A 16,494-nucleotide genomic window follows, 5' to 3' on the forward strand; every position below is an offset into this window, starting at 1 on the left:
CGCCTGAATATTTTTCCAGCCATGAACAAATTCAACCTCATATTGATAATCTTGTAGTCGAGAAGCCAATCTGGCTAACCTGGGCGAACCTTTGCCCGTTCCACCCGGTGCTAAGACATTAACCAGGGGCTTGTGATCTGTGCGAAGAATGAAACGTGAGCCCCACAAATATGTCCTGAAATAGTTTACACCCCATGCAGCTGCAAGAGCTTCCCGTTCAATAACAGAATAGTTAACTTCAGAAGTAGACAATGGCCTAGATGCGAATGCTATAGTTTTTTCAGTTCCAGCATATTTTTGAAGAAGTACTGCACCAAGACCAATACCACTTGCGTCAACCATTAAGACAGAAGACCGCTTAATGTCAAAAGGGGTAAGGACCATGGCAGACCTAAGTTCGGACTTGATGTTACAAAAACACGACTCTTGCTCACTTGACCAAGCAAATTTTACATCCTTTTTCAACAAAGACCTCAATGGAGCTGTCTTTGCAGAAAAATCTTTCACAAATTTAGAATAGAACTCGACTAGTCCCATGAAGGACCTGAGCTGATCCTTATCAGCTGGGGAGGGGGCTAATTCAATAGCTTCCAATACATTCTTTTTAGGCCTAATGCCATCTGCAGAGAGACAGAAACCTAAATACTCAACCTCTTTAACCAAGAACGCACATTTTTCACGGCGTAACGTGAGACCAGCATCAACAACCCTACACAGAACCTTCTGTAAGACACTGTTATGTTCTTCCAAATTATCTCCAAAGACGAGAATGTCGTCTTGGAAGAAAATTACTTTGTCTAACCCTTTGAACACTTCGGTGACCATTCGCTGAAACACACTAGCAGCGGAAATTAGACCGAACGGCAACCTAGTGAATTGGAAAGTTCCTTCGCCTGTAATGAAAGCTGTAAGATGTTTTGAACTATCATCCAAGCGAATCTGATGATATGCATGTTTAAGGTCTAATTTGCTGAAGAACCTTGCCCCCTTGAGTGTGGTAACTAATTCACCAATGTTCGGTAAAGGAAAAACATCGGCCACTACACATTTATTCAAAGAGCGCAGGTCCACACAGAACCTAATTTTGTTGTCAGGTTTCTGTGAAATGACTACAGGGGAAACCCATGGAGAAGCCTCTACTGGCTCGATAATGCCACCCTGAAGCATCTCTTCCAGGACAGTCTTAACTTCATCACGTAGAGCAAAAGGAACTCTCCTAGCTTTATGCTGTACGGGAATACTGCCTTCTTTTAACAGTATCCTGTGAGAGTAGCCTTGCAGTTCGCCCAATTCATCCCTGAAAACAAGATTGTGGTTAGCAAGAATGTCATCAATAGAATAATCATCAACAACTAAGACAGGTTCATCAGCTCTAGGATTAACAATAATATGTAAATCATATTGGTGGGAAAGTCCTAAAATGGCGGGACCATCTACAGACACATAAATCTTACCCCAGGTGGATCTGTTTTTAAAAACAATTTTCCCTTCAAAGTAACCAAGGAGATCAATTTTCTCCCCCTGGTAACCAGAAGGAAATATGTCACACGCATCCAAACACTTGTTTCCCCAAACTTCTTTTAGCATGGATGAAGGAATAATAGTCCACTTGGAACCAGTGTCCACCATTAAACTGACACATTTGTCATCAATCCCAAAATTGGTTTTAGGAATACGTTCTCTCCTTTCAGCACAACTACACACAGTATCGCGTAAAATCAGAATTTTGTTAACATCTCGTTTTAGATCACTATATTCACTCACAACAGTAACTCTCGGATTAGGTCTGTTTTTGCACACTTTTGCGAAGTGACCTATCTTACCACATCGTAGACACTCCTTATTATTAGCAAAACAAAATTTTGCATCAGATGCGTGAGAATAACTCCCACATCTAGAACACATCTTGGACATGAATTTGTTACTAGGTTGTAACTGGGGTCTAATGAAAGGCTGTTGAGGCATATTTTTTTTTTCTGCAAAACATAACCTTTCTTTCTAACAATAGCAACAGCAGCTGCCTCATCATCACTAATGTCACTATTGACTACTTTATGGGATATTTCAGCAACTTTCAAGTCTGTACTACTCTTTTGCAATTCCCTAATGCATTTTTCACTCTCTTCAACAACCTTGGCTAATTCGATTGCTACTTTAAGAGTAGGGTTCTTGGCAGCCCATAAACGTTCTTGAATTTTTCTATTATTAGCCTGTACAATTAATTGGTCTCTAATGTGTTCATCAGCCATCTGACCAAAATTACATTTGACTGATAGTTCACGCAGGCGGGCAACAAAGTCATCTATGCTTTCACCCTCGAGTTGTTTGTTCTTGTAAAATCTGTATCGTTGAAGAACCAGATTTTCTTCCCTCCCAAATCTATTCTCCAGCCTAGCAATGGCTTCTTTAAACTCATCCAAAGGCTGTGAAGTGGAAGAGAGAACTTGAGGTAAATATTTAAAAAGACGTTGTCCTTCCTTTCCTAATGTGGTCATCAAGAGTGCTTTTTTTCTTTTTGGTGAGAAATCTTCTCCATCTAGAGCTTCGATGTAGTTATTAAACATTATAATCCAGTCTTCCCAGGGAGTAGATGGATTGCCTGGCTCACTCAAAAATTGTGGAGGAAGAGCAACATTTATAGATTGTGCCATGGTGAAACACTTATTGTATCACTAAAGTGCTCACTAAAGTGTTAATGTATGCTCAAGCGCTAGCACTCTGAGTTATAATAAGATTGATGCCACAAAGTCACTTGAATATATGTCTTGCGCTTTAAATGATTATCACAGGAATGAAGAAGCACCACTAAAATCACATTTAAAATGTGCTTACTTGTAATTTGCAGTCTCGAATCCTTTCTTAGGATTATTGAACTACTTATGCGCTTTAATTTCACTCGCGTTTGTCTGCCGACTTTATTCACACGAAGAAATGTTCTCAAAATGGCTGCTTGCGTGATACGTCATAAAGGTCACCTAGTTAACCCCGCGTAGGAGCGCGGCGTTCAACTCGTGAACATTCTAGTGGACGCGCAACGTTCTCCACGTCTTCTGTTCTTCTCCTGGTGTCACTCGTAGTCAGGGAGACAGTTTTACATGGCAACAAGGAACGTCTTTCAGTTTACGCACCTTGTTGTTCCGTTGCTGGGTAACGTAGGGGAACTACACGCGACCAATCAGAGACGTCATCAACTGAACTCAGGCAGAGAAGACGGAGAAATGAGGAAAATGCAGCTTTCGATCGGATTTTCTCAGCGTCGATCAAAGCCAGAGATAACAGGAAACAGATAGAACAAAACGCTGCATACAGCGGGTTTGTCGGGGGACAGATCGCTGTTTTTCTTTTATCTTTCTTTTGCTGCGAACAAAAATGGCCAGATGCTCCCTTCATCAAGTCGCCAAAAATGTTGTAAATACAAAGAAGACTCTGTATCCAGGAAGGTGGCAGGTAGGTTGTTTATTGCAGCAGTGAAGAAAGTAACAGGTCTGTCGCCCATCCGGCCAAGCAGTAACTGACACACATTGGAATCAGGGACAGCGTCATGGGGAGAATCATGTAAACAATCTAGAAGCTTAGTACAAGGAGAAGCAGGGAAGGGAACAAATAAGGAAGAAGCCATGTACAACATATACTGACAACGGGAGGCTCTGAGGAGGTGAGGAGCTCCCGGACCAACAGGGCAAGTGCTCAACCAACACCATTGCTGGCAAAACGTGATGCGCGACTCAGCTGGAAGTGCATAAATTGCCTCCACAGGACAGTAGAGGTTGGAGACTGTGCTAGGCACCAAGCAAAACGCCACAAACAGTGCAGTGAAATACACATTCAACGGGACTAGCAGGCGAATTCAAAATGGCGGTATGGGTAGCATAAAACAAGAAAAATACTATATAAAGAGGGTCAAGGGGAAGTTTATCGACCTAGCATCCCATTCCCCTTCAATTAACCATACCACAAAAAGGAGGATGCCCGGTCAAGGAAGTGTGTGCTGTAGTACAGAAAGCTAAGGTAAGAGAGAGCGACATACTATGTGTGAAGAGTCATATCTGGCTGAGAAATTCCCATCTGACCACCCTTATTTTGGCGGAGTATCGTCATGTGGGAGTTGTAGTATGATCTCAATATCACCCAGACCATCAGATGACGGTACGGATATGGACCTTCAAGAAACTCTAGCCAAGATAATGCTCAAAGAGTGGAAAAAATGAAGTGCAGTGCTTAAGTGAAAGTGATAATTAAAATTAACTAACTAGACAAAAAGTATGTTTATTAGAGATTGTCTAGGTGTCAAGGTTAAAAACACGCCCTGTAGTGGAAATTAATAACTACAAAGTGGCGCTGTGCAGAATGGTCGACAAGTTTCAGCCTGTTGGATGTATTATCCGGCTTTCTTCAGGACCCAATGGTGAAATTAGCTACTGCAAAATTACATAGTGAAGTGAAATAAACAATAATACTTTACAGTACAGAAGTCTCAGAGGACCTTGGAGCCCCAATGTGTCCTTGAGATATACGTATTTCTGTTCCTGTTGATAAAAAACAATAGCAATTCACAACAAACATATATAGCCACTCAAAACAAAGAAACTGTACACACAACACACAGGCGTCAGTTATAACCAGCGCCAGATAAAGAGTATTAAATCTCTTCTACAGAGAGGTATTAGCCTCCACTGAGATACTCACCCAGCTCTGTGTGGGAGAAGACCTCACTTCACCCGGCAACCTACTCGGGAAATTGAGGCCCGCTCTAGTATGCAAAAGAACAGTAAGGACACACATTAGATCAAAGCTTTGTGTCCCGCTCAATGGCACTGCATAAAAAACCTGGTTCACAGAGTGCTAGACCCCCAACCCTTCAGAACCATGACCAACTCACACAGGGTAAGCATAGTGTCCCATTTGTTAATGTTATTGTTGGAAGCAATGTAAATAAAGAATAATGATAACAACCCAATTCTGCTCTTACTATTTACAAGAAGTGAAGCGTTAGGCAGGGGGGTAGATTTAGTAAAAATACCTGGGAGAGCTTAAGAAGAGATGTCAGATAACGTTAAGCTGAAGGATTATCAGACCATAGAGGGAAGACAGTTCCTTCTCTATAAACAGCTCAAAACCTGCCCGACAATAACCCCTGAATGGCTCACCTGTCCGTCGGTACCCCTCTCAGTCATCCAAGAGGAAGTGGAGGTACCGACTGGACAGTCATAGGTGTATTTATACTGTCGTTGATTGAACAAATCGCCGCCTGTTAGGGCGACCAATTAGTGTCTAAGGAGGCGCGTTACCGTTCGCGCATGTGTGGCAGACACTACTCTCTGCGCCGTGGTGTGCGTGTATTAAATGGCACCAATGAAAATGTGCTTAAAAAGAAAGGGCCGCACATGCGCCAAGGAACAGCGCTGTGGTTGTCCTGCTATGCGCATGGGCAGTGCGCGTGTAACCACCAAGTGCGATTATAGAGGGAACCGCACATGCGCCAACGATCTGCGCTTCTGCTCCAGTACGCACATGAGCAGTGTGCCCTCGTGTTTGTTCGAGATAGTAGGCGCTGGATGTTCATCCGCGCATGGGCAATGGCGATTTCTCGCCTGTGTTGGTTAAACAGTATTTAAATAGAAAGCTAAATTGCTACACATATAAGCGGCAGTGGAATAATATATTCTCCTGTGTGGAAGTAAAAAAAGGGGGGAGAAAATGCTTATGAGTATAACAAGATCCTCTAAAAATCATAGCCAGCAAGGTGTAAACAGGTATGCTTGCTATCATCAGGTTGATTGCTCTTAGAGATAAAGGAAAGACAAACTATAAAGCCGCATATTGGCACAGCTACACAAAGGCTAATAGTTATTGTATTCATGATCAAAAGAAGATGCATACCCTAAGATAATGGGTTTAGGAGGTACAACTGTATGTTAATACAGTTTAGAGGGAAACCCAGGGGATAGCATCGTTCAATCCTTGTGTATCACATTGAAGTTTATAAATCCACTTCTGTTCTTTCAAAAATAGAAATTTAGAAACATTACTGATGTGTGGTGGAACAAACGGATGTTCTAAGATTACCCACCGCAACTCCTCAGCCTTATGTTTCATGGAAAGGAAGTGGTTGGTAAGGCACGTGGACTGTTTCTGGCGTCTGATGGTGCTCTTATGTTCGCTGATTCGAACTTTCATTTTGCGAGTAGTGTGCCCAACATACTTGAGTGAACACGGACAAGTTATCAAGTATATCACACCTTCAGTGTTACAATTTGTGTGTTTCTTGAGCAACCACGGTCTTGTAGTGCCTATGTCAACTTGGTCTGTCTTGTAAGTTTGTGGACATGCGTTGCAGGATCCACAAGGGAAATGTCCTCGCACGGGTGGAAGAATCCACAGTGTGTTTGGAGTGTCTGTGGTCTGTAATCTCGGCCTTGTATGTACCAAGGAATCGCGTAGGTTTGGTGCTCTTTTGAACGAAAACAGAGGTAGAGGCACTCCAGTTTGTGCCACATTCAAAATATTCCAGTGCCTTCTGACAATTTTCTGAATTTTATTTGAGAGGGTACTGAAAGTGCTAACAAAAGTGAGCCTCTCTAGTGGTGGTTTCTCAGATTTTTTCTCCAAGAGGGCCTCACGATTATTACTGGAGGCTTGTTTCCATGCCTTTTTTACAAGCAGGACAACCACAGCGCTGTTCCTTGGCGCATGTGCGGCCCTTTCTTTTTAAGCACATTGTCATTGGTGCCATTTAATACACGCGCACCACGGCGCAGAGAGTAGTGTCTGCCACACATGCGCGAACGGTAACGCGCCTCCTTAGACACTAATTGGTCGTCCTAACAGGCGATTAGTCCAATCAACGACAGTATAAATACACCTATGACTGTCCAGTCGGTACCTCCACTTCCTCTTGGATGACTGAGAGGGGTACCGACGGACAGGTGAGCCATTCAGGGGTTATTGTCGGGCAGGTTTTGAGCTGTTTATAGAGAAGGAACTGTCTTCCCTCTATGGTCTGATAATCCTTCAGCTTAACGTTATCTGACATCTCTTCTTAAGCTCTCCCAGGTATTTTTACTAAATCGACCCCCCTGCCTAACGCTTCACTTCTTGTAAATAGTAAGAGCAGAATTGGGTTGTTATCATTATTCTTTATTTACATTGCTTCCAACAATAACATTAACAAATGGGACACTATGCTTACCCTGTGTGAGTTGGTCATGGTTCTGAAGGGTTGGGGGTCTAGCACTCTGTGAACCAGGTTTTTTATGCAGTGCCATTGAGCGGGACACAAAGCTTTGATCTAATGTGTGTCCTTACTGTTCTTTTGCATACTAGAGCGGGGCCTCAATTTCCCGAGTAGGTTGCCGGGTGAGGTGAGGTCTTCTCCCACACAGAGCTGGGTGAGTATCTCAGTGGAGGCTAATACCTCTCTGTAGAAGAGATTTAATACTCTTTATCTGGCGCTGGTTATAACTGACGCCTGTGTGTTGTGTGTACAGTTTCTTTGTTTTGAGTGGCTATATATGTTTGTTGTGAATTGCTATTGTTTTTTATCAACAGGAACAGAAATACGTATATCTCAAGGACACATTGGGGCTCCAAGGTCCTCTGAGACTTCTGTACTGTAAAGTATTATTGTTTATTTCACTTCACTATGTAATTTTGCAGTAGCTAATTTCACCATTGGGTCCTGAAGAAAGCCGGATAATACATCCAACAGGCTGAAACTTGTCGACCATTCTGCACAGCGCCACTTTGTAGTTATTAATTTCCACTACAGGGCGTGTTTTTAACCTTGACACCTAGACAATCTCTAATAAACATACTTTTTGTCTAGTTAGTTAATTTTAATTATCACTTTCACTTAAGCACTGCACTTCATTTTTTCCACTCTTTGAGCATTATCTTGGCTAGAGTTTCTTGAAGATCCATATCCGTACCGTCATCTGATGGTCTGGGTGATATTGAGATCATAATACAACTCCCACATGACGATACTCTGCCAAAATAAGGGTGGTCAGATGGGAATTTCTCAGCCAGATATGACTCTTCACACATAGTATGTCGCTCTCTCTTACCTTAGCTTTCTGTACTACAGCACACACTTCCTTGACCGGGCATCCTCCTTTTCGTGGTATTTTTTTTGTGGTATGGTATGGGTAGCATAGCCACTTCGCATATTTCTTAAGGAACAGCAGGAGAGGTGAGCAACCAAGGCGCTGATTCCACGAAGGCCAGTGCACTGTGGTGCATAGACATTGAAACACTACCTTATAGGTGCAAGGTGGGCTCCATGATAAAATCCCAGAATCCCCCTTCCTACTATGATCAAAGATGCCTGTTCCGATACGAACACTTAGGGCCAGATGTAGGTAATCTTGATTTACCTACTCTTAAATACCGAATCATACCGATTCGGTATTTAAGAGTAGGTAAATGGGATGTAGGTAATTTCACTTTTGAAATTACCGAATCAGTATTTACCGATTTGGTAATTGCCATTGATTCCTATGGGCCTTGAGGCCCATAGGAATCAATGCCAATTACCGAATCGGTAAATACCGATTCGGTAAAATTACCGAATATGCAAGTGGGACAGGGTGTCACTTTGACACCCTGTTGCACCCCTCAATTGTGCATGGGTGCACATGTTGCTGACATACATGCCCTTAGGGCATGTATGTCTGCAACATGGCACATTTCTTAAAGCAAAAAAAATGCTTTTTGAAGGGTTTTCATTATTTACCACCAACTTCTAATTGGTGGTAAATAACGAATTCTTAAACCCTTGTAGCACTGATTACAGTGCTACCTACATGTTAAATTACAGAATCGGTAATTTGACCGATTCGGTATTTTACCGAATCGGAAAAATTACAGATTCTGTAAAATTACCAATTCTGTGATTTAACATGCCCCTACATCTCAATATCCAAATACCGGTCGGAAACGGCAGAAAATCTGTATTTTCGCCCGTTTCCGACCGGTATTTGCTTACCTACATCGGGCCCTAAATGAAGCGGGGCAGTGCTCAAGTCCACACGAGGGCTCACAGGGGAACCCGACAGGCTGACAGGGGGAGAACACCCTCCCTCGTGGCAGGCAGCAGTGAGCACCTGAGAGCCCTCACTATTCATCCAACTCAATGGTGGGAGTAAAGGGGGGGCGTGCCTTCCATCAACCCAAATTGGACACATTTTAGTGGCAGAAACACCAGGAGAAAAAGCTCAGCCACAAAGAGCCAGTGCAACCCCATTCACAGCTTGTGGTTGAGCTGGGTGATCTTACCCTGCATGACATAATGGCAGCCATTACCAATGTGCGTACCTCTCTGGAATCAAGAATAGACTCAGTCTCAATGGAAGTATCTCTAATAAGAGCAAACCTAGGCAACATGGACACCAGAGTCAAAGAAGTTGAAGAAACAACTGTCACCCTTGTGGCAGACAAGACAGCTCTCAAAAAACAGGTGCTCGAAGTGCAAGCCGCCAGTCAGCTCCTTGGGGAGCTACTAGACAACTACAAAAGAAGATCTAGGCAGATCAATGTCCGGATTCTAGGAGTCCCAGAGAAAGCAGAGGGACCAGCGGTGAATCTTTTTGATGAAAAGTTGGTCGCAGATTACCTGCAACCGTAAAATCTCTAAAACTTTTTTTCACTAGAAAGAGCACATCGAATACCGGGAGGCAAACCTAAACCGGGAGCGCCGCCAACATCGCTGCTGGCCCGGGTCTTCAATTTCATGGGCAGAGATATTATATTGCAGACAGCCCACATTGCCCCACCTGTTAAGTATCAGAACAACACTATCACCTTTTTTCTGGACTTCACCCTGAAAGTGCAGAAACAGAGACGCATCTTCATTGACATCAAAAAAGCCCTCAGAGAAAAAAAACTGAAATATGCCATTCTGTTTCCAGCCAAACTGAGGGTAGAAGCAGAGGGAAAAACTTGGTTCTTCACCACTCCAGAGGATGTATGGGGCTGTCTGAATGGTTGGCGAAGGGTTAGAGACCAGGGGTCTCAGGACAGGCGTGGTCGGGAAAGCTGGAAAGCAAGGAAGACAATAGAATCAGGTCCAGGATAGATGCATCCTACAAACAATGACCTGCCAAGCAACCCGAAGAGCCTGTAAAACGGAAACATCAATATTAAGAGGGCCCCTCTGTGGACGTGGGTTATGACTCAATTTAATCCAATCATCTTCACAGTACCCACAGAATGCAGGGCCAGATACCAGCAGGTGCAGGTCTGACTCGCTGGGCTGTCGTTCCTAGATAGCTAACCACGGGTACGAGGGACCTCCATCAAGAGTACAATGGACGATCACTTTAATGTATATATGCCTTGTCTTAATATCAGTTGCTTTTTTTTATGGGGATTGCGGGCGGATTCAGGGTTCCACACATCAGCCAGCGTACGGCATCTGGCAAGAGGCATTTCAGACCACTCCCTGATTTGTACACAATACACGCAAGGGACACCCACAGCACGAAAGACTATCTCACTCAACCAATGGTACCTAAAGGTCCTCCACATTAGGACTCGCCCCATCAAATCCACTGAGGACTACTTCAGAGACAATGTGAGCACTGTGGATTCTCCCCAGGTGCCCTGGGCGTCCTTAAAAAACATTAGTGAAAAGACACACACTTTCCCTAACAGTAGGCCATAAAAATAAAGACAAAGCAGGTCAAAACACTGGAGAGAGGCTTACTTATCCTTGAGCAGAATCTTACGCTCACCCCGGACAAAATACTCACACACACACTTGTTGTTAAGTGGCAAGAATATGATAATTTACTCAGGAGACAGCCATGGGTCCGCTTGTTGTACACCGACCCATTGGCACAAGTAGTGGTAAATGGTCACACCTCTCAACATCCCTTTTCTCTCAGGCACGGAACGAATCAGGGATGTACCCTGTCACCCATATTATTCGCTATAGTCCTGGAGCCCTTGGCAACCTGGATTCGTGGGGACCCATAATTCCGGGAATTAAAATTGACGTAGGGGTGGGAAGATAAAATATCTTTGTACGCTGACGATGTTCTCATATACATGGCATCACCACGGGCCTCCATCAACAGGATTACATATGCACCACCTTTGAGAGATAATTAGGATACTCTATAAATGGTCAAAATCTGTAGTATATTTACTACATAGGTCCGCTCTAAGCTTGCCTTCAAATTGTGACATGACAATTGTGACGCAGGGTGTCCAATACCTTGGGATATATGAGACAGCTGATCCCAATCTCTTCTGTACACATAATCTTATGAGTCCACTCACACGCTTACAGAATGACGTGAAACATTGCAGGTTACTACCCCTGTCCCTACTGGGCCGGGAGACCCTCTTTAAAATGATGGCACTTCCATGATTCCTCTGCATCCTAAAAAATATGCCAAACAAAATTCCCAACAACTATTTCAACATGATCGAAGGTGAAATCCAGACACTACTTTGGGACAGGCGGCCCCCTCGTAACGCGATTCATAAATTGGCCAGGTGATGGTACAATGGGGGAATCATACTACCCAATATCCGATCATATTATTGGGCGGCCCAGTTGGTGGGTATAAACCAATGGGTGTACCACTCCCATGACAAACTGTTGTGCCGGATATATTGATGGGTAATGAGTCTTGGGCTATAAAGCCGCCCTATACACAAATCCAAACAACAAAAACACCTGATAGGCACAGCTGCTCAAACAGTTTTTCTGTGGCACCATGTGACAAAAAAAACTTGGTTGGCACAACAAAGTGATGCAGGCTACCCCCCTTTGGGAGGATGAAAAACTGGAGAGACTCGGCAACTGTGCGGGATTTCACAACTGGGACACCATAGGCATTTCAAGGGTTTGCGACCTGTGGGTCCGGGGAAAAATACTAAAATTTATGGAGCTACAAAGAGAGTATGAATTGTCATCAACTGAAACATTTAGATACTTACAAATACGTCATGCCTTGATGGCAGCTATTTCAACCAATCAAGACCTCCCGGAGGCCTCTCCTCTAGAAGATAGACTATTGACAGACCACTTACCAGGGGCCAAAGACCTCCGCTCCACCCACGGAGTGTGGGGAGATTTGCCTTCTCCGCATTCAGTGGAGAATGTGGAGAAGGCAAATCTCCACACACTCTGCAGCCGAGCTGAGTTGGTCAGCTCCACATCCTTTCTCGCAAGAAATGCGCATGTGCGGGCTCGCATGCATGCACCCTTTTCTTAAGCATTACCAGTACGGTAAGGAAGAGGAGAAGGGCAGTCCGGGGACACTGCTGTAAAGAGGTAAGTGGTTTTAAGTTTATTTTTTATTACTGTTATCTCACTTCTTAATAGGGGGGAGGCGGGCGGTGTAGCGGAGCTCCGAGAAGTTTCAAAGAGTTTGTTTGCAACTCCGTGGACCTCTGCGTAGCCCCGCTACACACACTACACCCTGGGTTACAGAACACATGACTTGCAAAGCCATCTTTATGACGTATCAAAAAATAATCAACAATCTGCCAGACCCCCTCATAAGACTCCACTCTCACTGCCAAGCAGACATAGGGAATCTAGATAATGGGAAATGGTGCGTAACGCTTTCTTACCCCCAAGAAGTTGCCATCATGGTGCGACTTAGGTTGATACGGCTCAAAATGCTCCATGGAACATATTATATGAGTGAAAAGCTGGTCAAAATAGGGAAAAGTGAAAATGCATATTGTAACTGTGTATGCACCCAGGTAGGCACGTTCTATCATATGTTATGGGAATGCCCAGTGATCCAACAATATTGGGAAGGGGTGGTATCAGAGCTACAGAAATTTTGTGGGAAGAATCTCTCTTTTCAGTCCAAGGTGTGCCTTTTAAATGTGTGGGAAGTGACTGCCACTACCCGCATGGAGCAGGATTTGGTGACTTTGGGAATGATAATTGCAAAACGAAACATTGCCTGCAAATGGGGAGCATCCAATCCTCTGACGAGGGAGGAGTAGAGGTGAAACATGGACTTTTGCATGTTGGCTGAGAAGGCGGTCTTTGAAATTAGGGGCTGCCCCCAGAAGTGGAACTAAGTGTAGGGTAATTGGAACGCCCACCGGGGAGCTATCTGCACCCCTCCACTCACACATAGGAATGGCCTCGGTTGGCTTGAGGACATGATGGACGTAAACGGGTAGGTAAACAACTAAGTCAAAATGTAAGTTATGGATTGTGGGGATGTTTGCTACTGTCTTGACTGTCATGAATAATAACTCTCAAATTATAACTGTGATATGTTATTCAAATAAATAAAAATATGTTTTCAAACAAAAGTGGTCTAGATGTTTCTGTCAGGTTTTAAAACCTGTCTGAAATTGAACCTTCAGCCTCCAAGTTGTAAAGTGTGCGCTTTACCATTACCACCTCGTCTGTGTGCACTCTAACCACCAGATTCTATGACATCCACTTGCCAATTGGGATGACTGGCAGAGATTTTCCTTCCAGAGATGTATTGCAGTTGCTCCTCACTCTGTGGTACGAGAATGTGGTGTGTCCCTTTTAGTAATGGTGGAGGGGTAATGGGCTTACTAAATATCCTTACATTAAAAAAATGAGACCCCACTAAGTTACCGACTGTGTAACTTTTAGCTGAAGCATTAGTTTGTAAAGACTATACCCTGCATATTTCTTGGAAGTTGTTAATTAATATGTTTTAGACCTGGCATCCTTGGAGCAGTTTCCCCTGAATTTTTGCCTTCTGACCTCCTGCTTTGCTAACTTCGCTTTTGCTATATTTAGGATTCTGGGCACTTTACCACTGCTAAACAGTGCTAAAGTGCATGCGCTCTGTACTCTAAATGTGGTAGCATTGGCTCATCCACAATAGGCATATATAATTTACTTAGAAATCCCTAGTAAAGTGCACCGCATGTGCCCAGGGCCTGTCAATTAAATTAATCTTGTGTTCTGCAGCACTGATTGTGCCACCGACTACCATAGCCCTTTAAACATGGCTCATGCCTGCCATTGCAGAGCTCGTGTGTGCAGTTTAAACTGCCATTTTAACCTGGTTAACTCTCTTGACAGGCCCAAACCTTCCATTGTAATATATATAAATCACCCCTAAGGTAGGCCCTAGGCAGCCCCAAGGGGAGTGTGCAGTGGATTAAAAAAAGTTGGACATGCACTATTAAGTTTGACATATTCTGATAGTGAAATACTCTTAAATTCATTTTTTTCACTACTGAAGGCCCTATCTCTCCTATAAGTTAACATGGGAACCACCAGAAAACATTTTATAAGTGTAGTTTCCCATTGGGACAAGATATGAAAATCAAATTTGGTGTCTCTGGGCTCATAACTTATGGTGAAATTGGTCTTTAAATTGCAGTTCTGAAAAATCCACTGTTGAAAAGTTGCCATTTTCTTACTTAAATGATTGGGTGCCTTTTGCCTGTCCCCTGAGCACACACCTGGAATAGGTAACAGTTGGCTTCCTGCATTCCCTCTAGACAGCTACACACAAAGGCAGAGTAGGTGTCACTGAGTAGCCATCTGCATGTTCATGGGTCTTCCTGTCACAGGATGAGAGGGAGGAGCTGACATTTGCACGACACTTGCACCTGAATAGGTCTGTTCCTGTCCCCAATCAAAGGGTTGCATACTCCCCTGTTGTGAGTCTGGGGCCTGGGTAGGAAAGGCAAGACTTTGTGCATTTCAAAGATTCTCTTTGACATCTCCATACTTCAGAGGTCAAATTGGGTATAAGTACTGGACCGATGACTCCATGATTTCAGAACTCTCCTGGAACTAGGGACATTCAACCAGGAAGAAGAGCTGATGTGCTGTAGGAGGGACTACCACTCTGCTAACTGCTATACTATGTTGGCCTGCTGACTACTGAGTGCTGTGCTGTTGGAGGGACTGCCACTTTGCTACCTGCTTTGTTGTGCTGGCTTGCTGCTTCTTGCCTGTGAGTGAAGAAGACTCAACCTGCTTCCTACATACTTAAACCCAAGTTCTCCAACAGCGTTCTTTATTCTTTAAACATTAATTTCTCAAGGTCTACTCTACTTATTAGATTTTTGTCGTTCTGGTCTTGTTTTACTTAGATAAATATTCTCTGTGTTTCTAAACTGGTGTGGAGCCTTTTTGTGGTGTTGTCACTGTGTGACTGTAATTAAAGTGTTGCCCAAATACTTTGCACATTGCCTCTTAAGTTAAGCCTGACTGCTCTGTTCCAAGCTACCAGAGGGTGAGCTCAGGTTAATTTAGGGTATGTATCTGACTTACCCTGATTCGGACTATGGTCCCTACTTGAACAGGGTGCATATCTCTGACAACTTAAGACCCAATTTTGAACACTGGTAATCAGCAGTGAGGATAGGACTTGTGTTTGAGCAGTACCTGATAGTAATTTGGTATACACTACTATTCACATAAAGACCGATTAGAATCAGTTTTGTCTGATCCCCATTTGGTATTTTCGTTCCTATTATCCTTAAAATGACATTTTTGATTTTCCATTCCTCCTAACATTTTTGCTTTTTCCTAAAACCATGTCTCTGATTGGAGGTCCCATAACTGCACTTCCACCTGCAAGTCTGGATTTTGAGTTGGTCAAGATAGAGAAATACACAGTGCAAAAACGCAAACATTTTTGCAAGGGGGGTTAAGGTTTCTACCAAGAGCTTCACCAACATTTTAGAGCTGCAGAAGGCGCTCAAGGCCTGGTTGGGATTTAGATATGCAGCACATAAGTTCCCAGAGGTTGATGACAAGGAAATAGAGGATGATGAATAGCTGGACAGGATTCAGTGGAGAATCTGGGACTGCCTGTGGGACAGTAGTAACCAGCCTACAAGGAGAGATTGTCCCACAACAGCAGAAAGCAGTGTGTCCCCTAAAGGCCTGTCACCAGAGGAGCTGGATAGCAAGAGGAAGGAGAGGAAATTAAAATAACACCTTTCCAAACTAAAGCTTGGGGCAGAGCAAAAGAAACAGGCCTTAGAGGAGAAAAGGCTGACCATGGAGAGAGAGAAAAACAAAAGGAGATTGGCCATAGCGGAGGATGAAAAAAGATCCATGTTGGCTATAAAGGAGAAGAAAATTATATTGGCTCAGGAGCTGAGCTTGATAGAGATATACCTCAAAGCCAGGAGGGCTGAGTCCAGCTAAAATGGAGGCAGCCTTTCTGCAGCTCCAAATACCCATGCATCTGGTGTCTAACTGTATAGCTTTATAGTGAGAGATGACATAGAGAGATGCTGTGAGGCCTAAGATGCAAGGTCCCTGAAGGAGACTGGGGAGCAAGGCTGTGGAGGCATATCCCTAATGAGGAGAGAGACTCTCTACTGGCCCTAGAAGGGATTGACAAGATGAGGTATCTCCCCATGAAGGAGACCCTAATCAGGAAGTTTGGTTTGACCCCAGAAAGTGAGTATCCATCAATGGGCAGAAGGTGGAGGCTCTGAGAGACACAAGAGACAGCATGACAACTGTCAGGTGTCATCTGGTGTCTTCAGAACAGGTAG

Source organism: Lissotriton helveticus, chromosome 7, assembly GCF_964261635.1.
Source record: "Lissotriton helveticus chromosome 7, aLisHel1.1, whole genome shotgun sequence".
NCBI lineage: Eukaryota > Metazoa > Chordata > Amphibia > Caudata > Salamandridae > Lissotriton > Lissotriton helveticus.